Below are 13,733 nucleotides of genomic sequence, written 5' to 3' on the forward strand. Positions count from 1 at the left end.
TAAATTGTATGCGCAAAGAAATGGGGAAATTACACTGCTCAAAAAAATAAAGGGAACACTTAAACAACACATCCTAGATCTGAATGAAATAAATGATCTTATTAACTACTTTTTTCTTTACATAGTTGAATGTGCTGACAACAAAATCACACAAATAATCAATGGAAATCCAATTTATCAACCCATGGAGGTCTGGATTTGGAGTCACACTCAAAATTAAAGTGGAAAACCACACTACAGGCTGATCCAACTTTGATGTAATGTCCTTAAAACAAGTCAAAATGAGGCTCAGTAGTGTGTGTGGCCTCCACGTGCCTGTATGACCTCCCTACAACGCCTGGGCATGCTCCTGATGAGGTGGCGGATGGTCTCCTGAGGGATCTCCTTCCAGACCTGGACTAAAGCATCTGCCAACTCCTGGACAGTCTGTGGTGCAACGTGGCGCGTTGGTGGATAGAGCGAGACATGATGTCCCAGATGTGTTCAATTGGATTCATGTCTGGGGAACGGGCGGGCCAGTCCATAGCATCAATGCCTTCCTCTTGCAGGAACTGCTGACACACATTTCAGCCACATGAGGTCTAGCATTGTCTTGCATTAGGAGGAACCCAGGGCCAACCGCACCAGCATATGGTCTCACAAGGGGTCTGAGGATCTCATCTCGGTACCTAATGGCAGTCAGGCTACCTCTGGCGAGCACATGGAGGGCTGTGCGGCCCCCCCAAAGAAATGCCACCCCACACCATGACTGACCCACCGCCAAACCGGTCATGCTGGAGGATGTTGCAGGCAGCAGAACGTTCTCCACGGCGTCTCCAGACTCTGTCACGTCTGTCACATGTGCTCAGTGTGAACCTGCTTTCATCTGTGAAGACCACAGGGCGCCAGTGGCGAATTTTCCAATCTTGGTGTTCTCTGGCAAATGCCAAACGTCCTGCACGGTGTTGGGCTGTAAGCACAACCCCCACCTGTGGACGTCGGGCCCTTTACCACCCTCATGGAGTCTGTTTCTGACCGTTTGAGCAGACGCATGCACATTTGTGGCCTGCTGGAGGTCATTTTGCAGTGCTCCTCCTGCTCCTCCTTGCACAAAGGCAGAGGTAGCGGTCCTGCTGCTGGGTTGTTGCCCTCCTCCGGCCTCCTCCACGTCTCCTGATGTACTGGCATGTCTCCTGGTAGCGCCTCTATGCTCTGGACACTACCCAGCAAACCTTCTTGCCACAGCTCGCATTGATGTGCCATCCTGGATGAGCTGCACTACATGAGCCACTTGTGTGGGTTGTAGACTCTGTCTCATGCTACCACTAGAGTGAAAGCACCGCCAGCATTCAAGTGACCAAAACATCAGCCAGGAAGCATAGGAACTGAGAAGTGGTCTGTGGTCCCCACCTGCAGAACCACTCCTTTATTGGGGGTGTCTTGCTAATTGCCTATAATTTCCACCTGTTCTCTATTCCATTTGCACAACAGCATGTGACATTTATTGTCAATCAGTGTTGCTTCCTAAGTGGACAGTTTGATTTCACAGAAGTGTGATTGACTTGGAGTTACATTGTGTTGTTTAAGTGTTTATTTTTTTGAGCAGTATATTTTATACCACCACAGTTGCTCAGAGAAAGATTTTGTTCAAGTTAATTAAACAAAATCTCAAAACCGCAAGGGTCAAAATTATTGCCACCCCGGTTTTCAATACTCTGGCACCTTCACCTATGAGAGGATATTGGTACAGACTTTTTCAAAAGGTTTTATGAGATTTGAAAAACAAATTAGGAAGGATCTTAGACCATTCCTCCATTCATAATCTTTCTAGATAATTGATATCCTTCGTCTGCGCTTATGGACTGCCCTCTTCAATCAAACCAACAGGTTTTCAATGGGGTTCAAGTCCAGAGACTGATTGCGAAATGTTGATTTTTGTAGTGAATTGTGGATTTTGATGCGTGCTTGGTTATTTTTTTGGGGTGGAAGATCCACCAAGTTTCAGCCTACCTGGCAGAGGCAATCAGGTTTTAGACTAAAATGTCCTGGTACTGGGTAAAGTTCATTTTGCCCTTGACCTTACAAGGTCCCCAGGACCAGTGGAAGCAAAGAAGCACCACTATATTTTACAGTATGTATGAGGTACTTTTCTGCATGTGCATTCTTCTTTTGAAGAATGCCAGTGCCGTTTAGCAAATTACAGGTCTTTACGTTTGTTGGATGACATGAAAATGGCTATGCACACCAGTGGTGGGTTTAGTGTTGAAAGAAGGATATGTATGCAGAAAAGTCCCTCATACTTTCTGTAAAATATTGTGGGGGATCTTTGATGTTATGGGGCTATTTTGCTTCCACTGGTCCTGGGGCCCTTAAAGTTAACGGCGTAATGAACTTTACCCAGTACTAGGATATTTTAGCCAAAAACCTGGTTGCCTCTGCCAGGAGGCTGTTTCATAAAAATAATATAATTTAATATAGCAATATAATATACAATATAGCTCAGTATTTGTATTTATTTTAAGAGTGCAAAGAGTTTTGGATCTGTATACATGTTTCTTATTCCTAATATTGAGTTACACCCCCCCACCTTTGCCCTCAACAGCCTCAATTCGTCGGGGCATGGACTCTACAAGGTGTCAAACGTTCCACTGGGATGCTGGCCCATGTTGACTCCAATGCTTCACACAGTTGTATCAAGTTGGCTGGATGTCCTTTGGGTAGTGGACCAATCTTGTGGGAAACCTTTGAGCGTGAAAAACCCAGCAGTGTTGCAGTTGTTGACACACTCAAACCGGTGGGCCTGGCACCTACTACCATAGCCCCTGTTCAAAGCCACTTCAATATTTTGTCTTGCCCATTCACCCTCTGAATGGCACACATACACAATCCATGTCTCAATTGTCTCCAAGGCTTAAATCATTCTTAAACCTGTATTCATCTACACTAATGAAAGTGGATTTAACAAGTGACATCAATAAGGGATCATAGCTTTCACCTGGATTCACCTGGTCAGTCTGTCGTAGGAAGAGCAGGTGTTCTTCATGTTTTGTACACTCCGTGCATATATAGTACCAGTCGAAAGTTTGGACACACTTACTCGTACAAGAGTTTTTCTTTATTGTAGAATAATAGTGAAGACATCAAACTAAGAAATAACACATGGAATCATGTAGTAACCTAAGTGTTAAACAAATCTAAATATATTTTAGATTCTTCAAAGTAGCTGCACTTTGCCTTGACAGCTTTGCACACTCTTGGCATTCAATAACTATGCAAGTTTCTTCAAGTGCAATCGTAAAAACCAAGCGCTATGATGAAACTGGCTCTCATTAGGACTGCCACAGGAAAGGAAGACCCAGAGTTACCTCATTCGAGTTACCAGCCTTGGAAATTGCAGCCCAAATAAATGCTTCACAGAGTTCAAGTAACAGACACAACATCAACTGTTCAGATGAGACTGTGTGAATCATTGCTGCAAAGAAACCACTACTGAAGGACACCAATAAGAAGAGACAAGCTTGGGCCAAGAAACACGAGAAATGGACATTAGACCGGTGGAAATCTGTATTTTGGTCTGAGTGTGAATTTGAGAATTTTGGCTCCAACCGCTGTGTCCTTGTGAGACGCAGAATAAGTGAATGGATGATCTCCGCATGTGTGGTTCCCACCATGACGCATGGAGGTGTGATGGTGTGGGGGTGCTTTGCTGGTGACAGTGATTTATTTAGAATTCAAGGCACACTTAACCAGCATGGCTACCACAGCATTCTGCAGCGATACGCCATCCCATCTGGTTTGGGATAGTGGAACTATCAATTGTTTTTCAACAGGACAATGACCCAACACGCACCTCCAGGCTGTGTAAGGGCTATTTGACCAAGAAGGAGAGTGATGGAGTGCTCCATCAGATGACCTGGCCTTCACAATTACCCTACCTCAATCAAATTGAGATGGTTTAGGATGAGATGGACCACAGAGTGAAGGAAAAGCAGCCAATAAGTGCTCAGCATATGTGGGAACTCCTTCAAGACTGTTGAAAAAGCATTCCAGGCAAAGCTGGTTGAGAGAATGCCCAAGAGTTTGCAAAGCTACTTTTTTGGGGGGTTACTACATGTTTTGATTTCTTCACTATTATTGTGCAATGTAGAAAATAGTCAAAATTAAATTAAAAAAACTGAGTACGCATGTCAACTTTTGACTGGTACTGTATGAATATAGACTCAGCACCCCATTCACAAATGGTTTGCTCCTACATACACTGAGTCACATGGCTGTGGCTTGCTATATAAAGCAGGCAGACTGGCATCGAAGGGATCCGTTACTGTTCGATTCAATGTTAGAATAGACAAAATAAGTACATAAACGACTGAGTAGTGGTATCGTCGTCGGTGTAAAGTGCACTGGTTCCAGTATCTCAAACATCCGGCCTCCAGAGCCTTTCATGTACCACGGTGTCTAGGGTTTACCAAGAATGGTGCGTTTAAACAAAAAACATCCAGTCAGCAGCAGCCCCATGGGCAAAAACAGCTAGTTGAAATGAGGTCGAAGGAAAATGGCAAGAATATTGCAAGCTAACAGGCGGGCCACAAACTGCAAATAACGGCGCAGAACGGCATCTCGGAACGCACAACTCGCCGGCCTGGTGTCAACGGTACCTGCTGCTGGCAGTGGTATAATGGTGTTGGGAATGTTTCCCTGGCACATGTTAGGTCCCTTGATACCAATTGAGCAATGTGTCCATGCCCTGAAGAATTCAGGCTGTTCTGGAGGAAAAGGGTTGTCTGACCTGGTACTAGATGGGTGTACATAATAAACTGGCTGCTGAGTGTATGTGTAAATATAAAAGCTGAATGACTATTGTCAAAATGTCATTTTGTTAATGTTGACAAATACTTCCATAATACATTATTTTTAGGACATTATTTCTGGTTTGGTTAATTATGTAGGTCATAATATAATTGGTGTTTGCTTGCTTATAATATGCTTTGTTTTGTTTTTGAGAAGTACCAGTGGTCATCCTGGGAGGTGAAACCCATTTGAAGATTCACAACTTTGAGTGACTGCATCTAAAGTTACACAAGTGCTCACGGCAGCTGCCCCATCTAACCACGGGGAAGACTACCAACCACTGCATGTTCTTTATTCCTCCACTGAGAGATCGATATTTCTCAGCCTATCACCCTCTACACACCTGCTTCATATCCCGTCACCTCTTCACTCAAGCTTCCAAACAGTTGTTTTTAAAGAACTGAATGCATAGTTTTTTTTGTTTTTGTTTTTTTGCCAGATATAAGTTCCTGATGTGCTTATTCATGTATCTCTTGCTGATATGTTTAGAAGCTTCAAAATCGAAGACTAAGTCAGCATGGGCAGTGTGCCAATTTCAAGTGTGGCTACAGGGCTGTTGAGCCCTAAGGATGGCACTTGAATATAAATGGATTACTCAGAGAGAAAAAAATGTATTGATATTAAGCAAACTCCTTTGGACAGCTGTCAAGGGGGAAAATATAATAGACTACATAACCAACACAGCTGTGCCTGCATATGTAACAACTTCAGTTGGTAATCTATATATGTCTGAATGCATGCCTTTGGGAACTCAATGTCGCAATGTTTTTTGATTTCTTCTTATGACTACCCTCTCTTCATCATAGGAAAGGAAGAAATTGTATACAGCACCTTTTTTTTTTTTTTATCACTGGAAAGTGTTATACCGTTTTTGTTTTCTAAACTGACCCTTTGGAAGTAGAAGGGCATTAGCCCGGATGCTTCTTAGTAAACTTTCTACTTGGCTTTGCAAAATGTATCAATATACAAATAAAAAAATGGTAGAATACATTTCCGATGACTTCATATTAAAGTTCAACACTGCTATCTTTCACTCCACCTGGAAGTTTCATACTTTTAATCAAAAACATCTGCATGGTATGTTTTCAAAATTAAACATCCGAAAGCTTTTTATGCACAAGCAGACTAATGGAGTTTGTACTCTTATCGTAAATGCAGTTCCACACATGGGAATACACAAACAAACAGCTAAGAGGGAACTGTTTAATGTAGTTAACCAACAGAAGTTGTTAGCATGACTTAATAACTCCCACCACAATTTCCATTCACCATGACAAGACTATGAAAATGGCAATAAAACATGTTTCCTCGGACTATTACAGATCCCAGTTGTGTGTACATATCACCATGGAAATAACATGGGTAGGATGTAGATTTTACTCTGAAATGTATCTTTGATAACCTTTTAGGTTCACCTCTGAAAATGAACGTGTGTTGGCATGTAAACGCTCTTAACTTGCATTCATAATTAGTGTATGCTGATGCATGGACCTGTAATCAAGAATTTCAATGCGATCAGCGGTAGATCCGCGTAATAGTGTGCTTAACATTTTAAAGTCATTTCCAATTGAGCCGAAATACAGTTTACAGCACTTACCGTGATTGCAGTTTCCGTGAACATGGGAACATTGGCTTTCTATAAAAGGTGCATACTGTAGCCAACAAAGCGCAATCGGATTGAATACCCACTAAAGAGAGTATAGTCTTCACTTGTATTTTTTATTTAACTCAGCAAGTCAGTTAAGAACAAATTCTTATTTGCAATGACTGCCTACCCCGGCCAAACCCGAACCCGGACGACTCTGGGACAATTGTGCGCTGCCCTATGGAACTCCCAATCACGACCGGTTATGATACAGCTTGGAATCGAACCAGGGTCTGTAGTGCACTGAGACCGCTGTGCCACTCAATACAGTAAAATAATAAGGTTCACCGTTTAAGACACCAAGTTCATTTTCACAGTGGCAAGCCTGTGAGCATTTAGGGATTAATGGTTGGTTACCACATTTGATCAAGAATTACATTGAATTACATTCAATTAAGCAATAATGTATCTAACTTTTGAGTTATTGGTTTTACTCGTCTTTGTATTTAGTTTTGGATTAAAGTGAAAATGTTATGATTTGTTAATGATGGTATATGTTCTGTTTTTGCATTTCATTCGATTTTAATAAAAATAAATTGCACATTGTTAAAGGGCCTTCTTTGGGAGATTTATTTTTTTTTTTTTGACATTTTGGTAGCACTTTACATTACAGCACAGAATAAATGGGTAATAACATAATATTAATATACATTTACAGTGGCTTTCGGAAGTATTCACCCCCTTGGCATTTTTCCTATTTTGTTGCCTTACAACCTGCATTTTAAATAGATTTGAGGTTTGTATCATTTGATTAACACAACATGCCTACTACTTTGAAGATGCAAAATTTTTTGTGACACAAACGAGAAAAACATAACTTGAGCGCCCCCCCCCCCCAAAGTCAATACTTTGTAGAGCCACCTTTTGCAGCAATTACAGCTGCAAGTCTCTTGGGGTATGTCTATAAGCTTGGCACATCTAGTCACTGGGATTTTTGCCCATTCTTCAAGGCAAAACTGCTCCAGCTCCTTCAAGTTGGATGGGTTCTGCTGGTGTTCAGCAATCTTTAAGTCATACCACAGATTCTCAATTGGATTGAGGTCTGGGCTTTGACCAGGCCATTACAAGACATTTAAAAGTTTCTGTTTAAACCACTCGAGTATCGCTTTAGCAGTATGCTTAGGGTCATTGTCCTGCTGGAAGGTGAACCTCTGTCCCAGTCTCAAATCTCTGGAGGACTGAAACAGGTTTCCCTCAAGAATTTCCCTGTATTTAGCGCCCTCCATCATTCCTTCAATTCTGACCAGTTTCCCAGTCAATTGCCGATGAAAAACATCCCCACAGCAATGCTGCCACCACCATGCTTCACTGTGGGGATGAGAGGTGTTGGGTTTGCGCCAGACATAGCGTTTCCCTTGATGGCCATAAAGCTCCATTTTAGTCTCATCTGACCAGAGTACCTTCTTCCACATGTTTGGGGAATCTCCCACATGCCTTTTGGTGAACACCAAACGTGTTTGCTTATTTTTTTCCTTAAGCAATGGCTTTTTTCTGGCCACTCTTCCATAAAGCCCAGCTCTGTGGAGTAAACGGCATAATACTCCAATCTCCGCTGTGGAGCTTTGCAGCTCCTTCAGGGTTATCTTTGGTCTCTTTGTTGCCCCTCTGATTAATGCCCTTCTTACCTGGTCTGTGAGTTTTGGTGGGCGGCCCTTTCTTGGCAGGTTTGTTGTGGTGCCATATTCTTTCCATTTTTTAATAATGGATTTAACAGTGCTCTGTGAAAAACCCAACCCTGATCTGTACTTCTCCACAACTTTGTCCCTGACCTGTTTGGAGAGCTCCTTGGTCTTCATGGTGCCACTTGCTTGGTGGTGCCAATTGCTTGGTGGTGCCCCTTGCTAAGTTGTGTTGAGACTCTGGGGCCTTTCAGAACAGGTGTATATATATACTGAGATCATGTGACACTTAGATTGCACACAGGTGGACTTTATTTAACTAATTATGTGACTTCTGAAGGTAATTGGTTGCACCAGATCTTATTTAGGCTGTTCCCAACGCTCCACTTTTCAGTTTTTTTTTTCATTTCACTTCACCAATTTGGACTGTTTTATGTATGTCCATTACATTAAATCCAAATAAAAATCAATTTAAATTACAGGTTGTAATGCATCAAAATAGGAAAAACGCCAAGGGGGAACATTTACAAATCACTGAACATAAATAATTATTCCAGCCCTGATTTAATTTGATTTCTGTGTATTTTGATTTGTTTCAAGGTGAAACATAAACAAGCTTGTTTTGCCATAGGCATACAATTCTACAAGTGTATAAACCATTGGCTCTGGTTATGTAATTATTATATTCTCGACTGTTTGCAAGACTCATACCCACAAATGGAGAAGAAAAAGGTGAAAGCAAAAAATTAAGCATCAAGCAGCATTGAATAACCAACAACTCGTCACACGATTGAGCTGAGGTCATGCAGCTATATCTTCTTTCCAGTACTACCGTTTCACCTTTAATCAGAAAACCAAAGAAACATATAACACTAGACGACCAGTTCTTATAGCCTTTAGCCGTACCCTTATCCTACTCCTCCTCTGTTCCTCTGGTGATGTAGAGGTTAACCCAGGCCCTGCAGCTCCTAGCTCCACTCCCATTCCCCAGGTGCCCTCATTTGTTGACTTCTGTAACCGTAAAAGCCTTGGTTTCATGCATGTTAACATTACAAGCCTCCTCCCGAAGGTTGTTTTATTCACTGCTTTAGCACACTCCGCCAACCCGGATGTCCTAGCCGTATCTGAATCCTGGCTTAGGAAGACCACCAAAATCCCTAACTATAACATTTTCAGACAAGAAAGAACTGCCAAAGGGGGCGGAGTTGCAATCTACTGCAGAGATAGTCTGCAGAGTTCTGTCATACTATCCAGATCTGTGCCCAAACAATTCGAGCTTCTACTTTTAAAAATCCACCTTTCCAGAAACAAGTCTCTCACTGTTGCCACTTGTTATAGACCCCCTTCAGCCCCCAGCTGTGCCCTGGATACCATATGTGAATTGATTGCCCCCATCTATCTTCAGAGTTAGTACTGTTAGGTGACCTAAACTGGGACATGCTTAACACCCCGGCCTTCCTACAATTTAAGCTAGATGCCCTCAATCACACATTATCATGGAACCTACCAGGTACAACCCTAAATCCGTAGCCATGGGCACCCTCTTAGATATTGACCAACTTGCCCTCTAAATACACCTCTGCTGTCTTCAACCAGGATCTCAGCGATCATTGCCTTATTGCCTGCCTGCGTAATGGGTCCACGGTCAAATGACCATCCCTCATCACTGTCAAACACTCCATAAAACACTTCAGCGAGCAGGCCTTTCTAATCGACCTGGCCCAGGTATCCTGGAAGGATATTGACCTCATCCCGTAAGTAGAGGATGCCTGGTTGCTCTTTAAAATTGCTTTCCTCACCATCTTTAATAAGTATGCCCCATTCAAAAAATGTAGAACTAATAGCCCTTGGTTCACCCCAGACTTGACTGTCCTTGACCAGCACAAAAACATCCTGTGGCGTTCTGCATTAGCATCGAATAGCCCCCGCGATATGCAACATTTCAGGGAAGTCAGGAACCAATATACTCTGTCAGTTAGGAAAACTAAGGCTAGCTATTTCGAACAGACATTTGCATCCTGTAGCACTAATTCCAAAACATTTTGGTACACTGTAAAGTCCATGGAGAATAAGAGCACTTCCTCCCAGCTGCCCACTGCACTGAGGATAGGAAACATTGTCACCCCCGATAAATCTACGATAATCGATCATTTCAATAAGCATTTTTCTACGGCTGGCCATGCTTTCCACCTGGCTACCCCTACCCTGGTCAACAGATCTGCACCCCCCGCAGAAACTTGCCCAAGCCACCCCCCACTTCTCCTTCACCCAAATCCAGACAGCTGATGTTCTGAAAGAGCTGCAAAATCTGGATCCCTACAAATCAGCTGGGCTAGACAATCTGGACTCTCTCTAAAATTATCCGCCAAAATTGTTGCAACCCCTATTACTAGCCTATTCAACCTCTCTTTCGTATCGTCTGAGATCCCCATAGATTGGAAAGCTGCCGCGGTCATCCCCCTCTTCAAAGGGGGAGACACTCTAGACCCAAACTGTTATAGACCTATATCCATCCTGCCCTGCCTTTCTAAAATCTTCGAAAGCCAAGTTACCAAACAGATCACCGACCTTTTCGAAACCCACCGTACCTTCTCCACTATGCAATCTGGTTTCCGAGCTGGTCATGGGTGCACCTCAGCCACGCTCAAATCCTAAACGATATCATAACCGCCATCGATAAGAGACAGTACTGTACAGCAGTCTTCATCGACCAGGCCAAGGCTTTAGACTCTGTCAATCACCGCATTCTTATCGGCAGACTCAATAGCCTTGGCTTCTCAAATGACTGCCTCGCCTGGTTCACCAACTACTTCTCAGATAGAGTTCAGTGTGTCAAATTGGAGGGCCTGCTGTCCGGACCTCTGTCAGTCTCTATGGGGGTGCCACAGGGTTCAATTCTCGGGCCGACTCTTTTCTCTGTTTATATCAATGATGTCACTCTGGCTGCTGGTGATTCTCTGATCCACCTCTACGCAGACGACACCATTCTATATACATCTGGCCCTTCTTTGGACACTGTGCTACAAACCTCCAAACGAGCTACAATGCCATACAACACTCCTTCCGAGGCCTCCAACTGCTTTTAAATGCAAGTAAAACTAAGTGCATGCTCTTCAACCAATTGCTGCCCACACCCTCCCGCCTGACTATCATCACTACTCTGGATGGTTCTGACTGGACAACTACAAATACCTAGGTGTCTGGTTAGACTATAAACTCTCCTTCCAGACTCACAGTAAACATCTCCAATCCAAAATTAAATCTAGAATCGGCATCCCATTTTTGCAACAAAGCCTCCTTCACGCATTCTACCAAACATACCCTTGTAAACCTGACTATCCTACCGATCCTTGACTTTGGCGATGTCATTTACAAAATAGCCTCCAACACTCTACTCAGCAAACTGGATGTAGTCTATCACAATGCCATGCGTTTTGTCATCAAAGCCCCATATACTACCCACCACTGCGACCTGTATGCTCTTGTTGGCTAGCCCTCACTACATATTCGTCGCCAAACCCACTGGCTCCAGGTCATCTATAAGTCTATGCTACTTAAAGCCCCGCCTTTTCTCCGCTCACTGGTCACCATAGCAACACCCACCCGTAGCAAGCGCTCCAGCAGGTATATTTCACTGGTCATCCCCAAAGCCAACACTTCCTTTAGCCGCCTTTCGTTCCAGTTCTCTGCTGCCAATGACTGGAACGAAATGCAGAAATCACAGAAGACTCCGGGCTTCAATCTCCTTCTCTAACTTTAAACATCAGCTGTCAGAGCAGCTTACCGATCACTGTACCTGTACACAGCCAATCTGTAAATAGCACACCCAACTACCTCATCCCCATATTGTTACTTATCCTCTTGCTCTTTTGCACCCCAGGATCTCTACTTGCACATCATCATCTGCACATATATCGCTCCAGTGTTAATGCTAAATTGTAATTATTTCGCCTCTATGGCCTTTTTATTTCCTTACCTCCCTACTCTTCTACATTTGCACACACTCTACATAGATTTTTCTTTTGTGTTATTGACTGTACATTTGTTTATGTGTAACTCTGTGTTGTTGTTTTTGTCGCACTGCTTTGCCTTATCTTGGCCAGGTCGCAGTTGTAAATGAGAACTTGTTCTCAACTGGCCTACCTGGCTAAATAAAGGTGAAATAAATAAAATTAAAAATATGAACCACATTTTCCAACCACTTTTGAGTCTGCGTCTGAAAATGCAGATTCAAGCAAACCGTAAGGTTGAAATCAGAATGTGATCTTCTATTATTGTTCCACTTCAGAAGTGATTAAAAATAATAAGAATTGGTGATCTTATAGTAAAGAAATCCAATGTTTTGGGGGTTTTAAGTAGACTTTATTTTCTAGAATGGTAACACTTTCCTCATACAAAACGGCACGAAAATGTACAGAATTATTTTTCTAACTTTTCTTTCACGACGGCAGTGATTATTTAACCTGTCGTGGAAATTCTAATAAAGTGAGAAAGTGTAATTTCTTCAAACAATCAATCTTTATTTGACATTGATTAATTATTGCAATAATGGAGCTGGTCAATGACCCACCCCTAGGTGATTCATTGAGAGCCCAATGATTCTGAGTTGGCGCTTGTCTTATATAGCCCAACCTTTGTTACATTTCCTTAATCCACTACAACTGTCTCAATGTGTTGAACCAACCCATACCTGCTGGGTGAGGTGGCCAAATATTCAGAGAACTGTTTGTTCTTAGAATAGAGGATAAGGAGAGACTTCGTTGGGAACAGAGATACCTCGTTCTGAACATGCACATTTCAGAGTACAGAGGGTGGGGGTAAGAACACAAGATGTACACAGCCGTGGTGAATTAGGTACAGAGTTATGTGAAAACAGCAATTTACACAACCAGAGTAACAGGATTGTACACATCTATCATTTATATAAACCTCAAAGTAATGCTAATACTCATTTTTCTCTCACAAAGGAAAATGTCACTTCATACAAGCCGTATCAATGTAAAAACAATTATAATAATGATTTCACTGATAGACCAATTTATCTTCTCAGTAAGTGCTCAGCATTTAGTTCTTTAAAGCAGAAATCAGCAGTTGAAACTAACAAAGCATTTTCCCCACCCCTGTTTCGGTAAAAAGGGATGGGACTGTAGAAATGTAACCACTCTCAAATTCATAGACAGAGCTTTGGATGCAAGGACTGAACAGCTATGATATAACAATTATAGTTTGAACCATGATTTGAGGCTACATTTACTTTGTTTACAAACATTGGAGTAAAACAAGCTTACTGTGGCTTAGTTGGTAGAGCATGGCTCTTGCAACACCAGGGTTGTGGGTTCGATTCCCATGGGGGACCAGTATGAAAATTGAAGCACTCATCACTCTAAGTCACTCTGGATAAGAGCGTCTGCTAAATTACAAGAAGTAAAACGGGTAAATACACTTTATATACAAATGTTTGTGGACACCCCTTAAAATTTGTGGATTTAGCTATTTCAGCCACACGTTGCTGGCAGGTGTATAAAATTGAGCACATTAGCCATAGACAAACATTGGCAATAGAATGGCCTTACTGAAGAGCTCAGTGACTTTCAACGTGTCACAGTCATAGGATGCCACCTTTCCAACAAGTCAGTTTGTTA

The 13,733-nt window shown here is 42.4% G+C and overlaps 1 protein-coding gene across 5 annotated transcripts in view; it reads left to right on the plus strand.

Annotated features, from left to right (window-relative positions):
- stard3nl (STARD3 N-terminal like) overlaps positions 1–7,023 on the plus strand; it is a 52,373-nt gene extending 45,350 nt beyond the window's left edge. For 3 of the 5 annotated variants that reach the window (XR_001320359.2, XM_014139117.2, XM_045693799.1), the window contains one exon: positions 4,984–7,023. The gene's annotated coding sequence lies outside the window, so the exon portion shown is untranslated. Of the gene's footprint in view, positions 1–4,980 lie in introns of all 5 variants that reach the window. The other 2 variants (XR_001320360.2, XM_014139118.2) reach the window with 1 other exon arrangement.
- Positions 7,024–13,733: the final 6,710 nt, after the last annotated feature.

The sequence above is a fragment of the Salmo salar genome, chromosome ssa14 (assembly GCF_905237065.1).
Source record: "Salmo salar chromosome ssa14, Ssal_v3.1, whole genome shotgun sequence".
Taxonomy (NCBI): domain Eukaryota; kingdom Metazoa; phylum Chordata; class Actinopteri; order Salmoniformes; family Salmonidae; genus Salmo; species Salmo salar.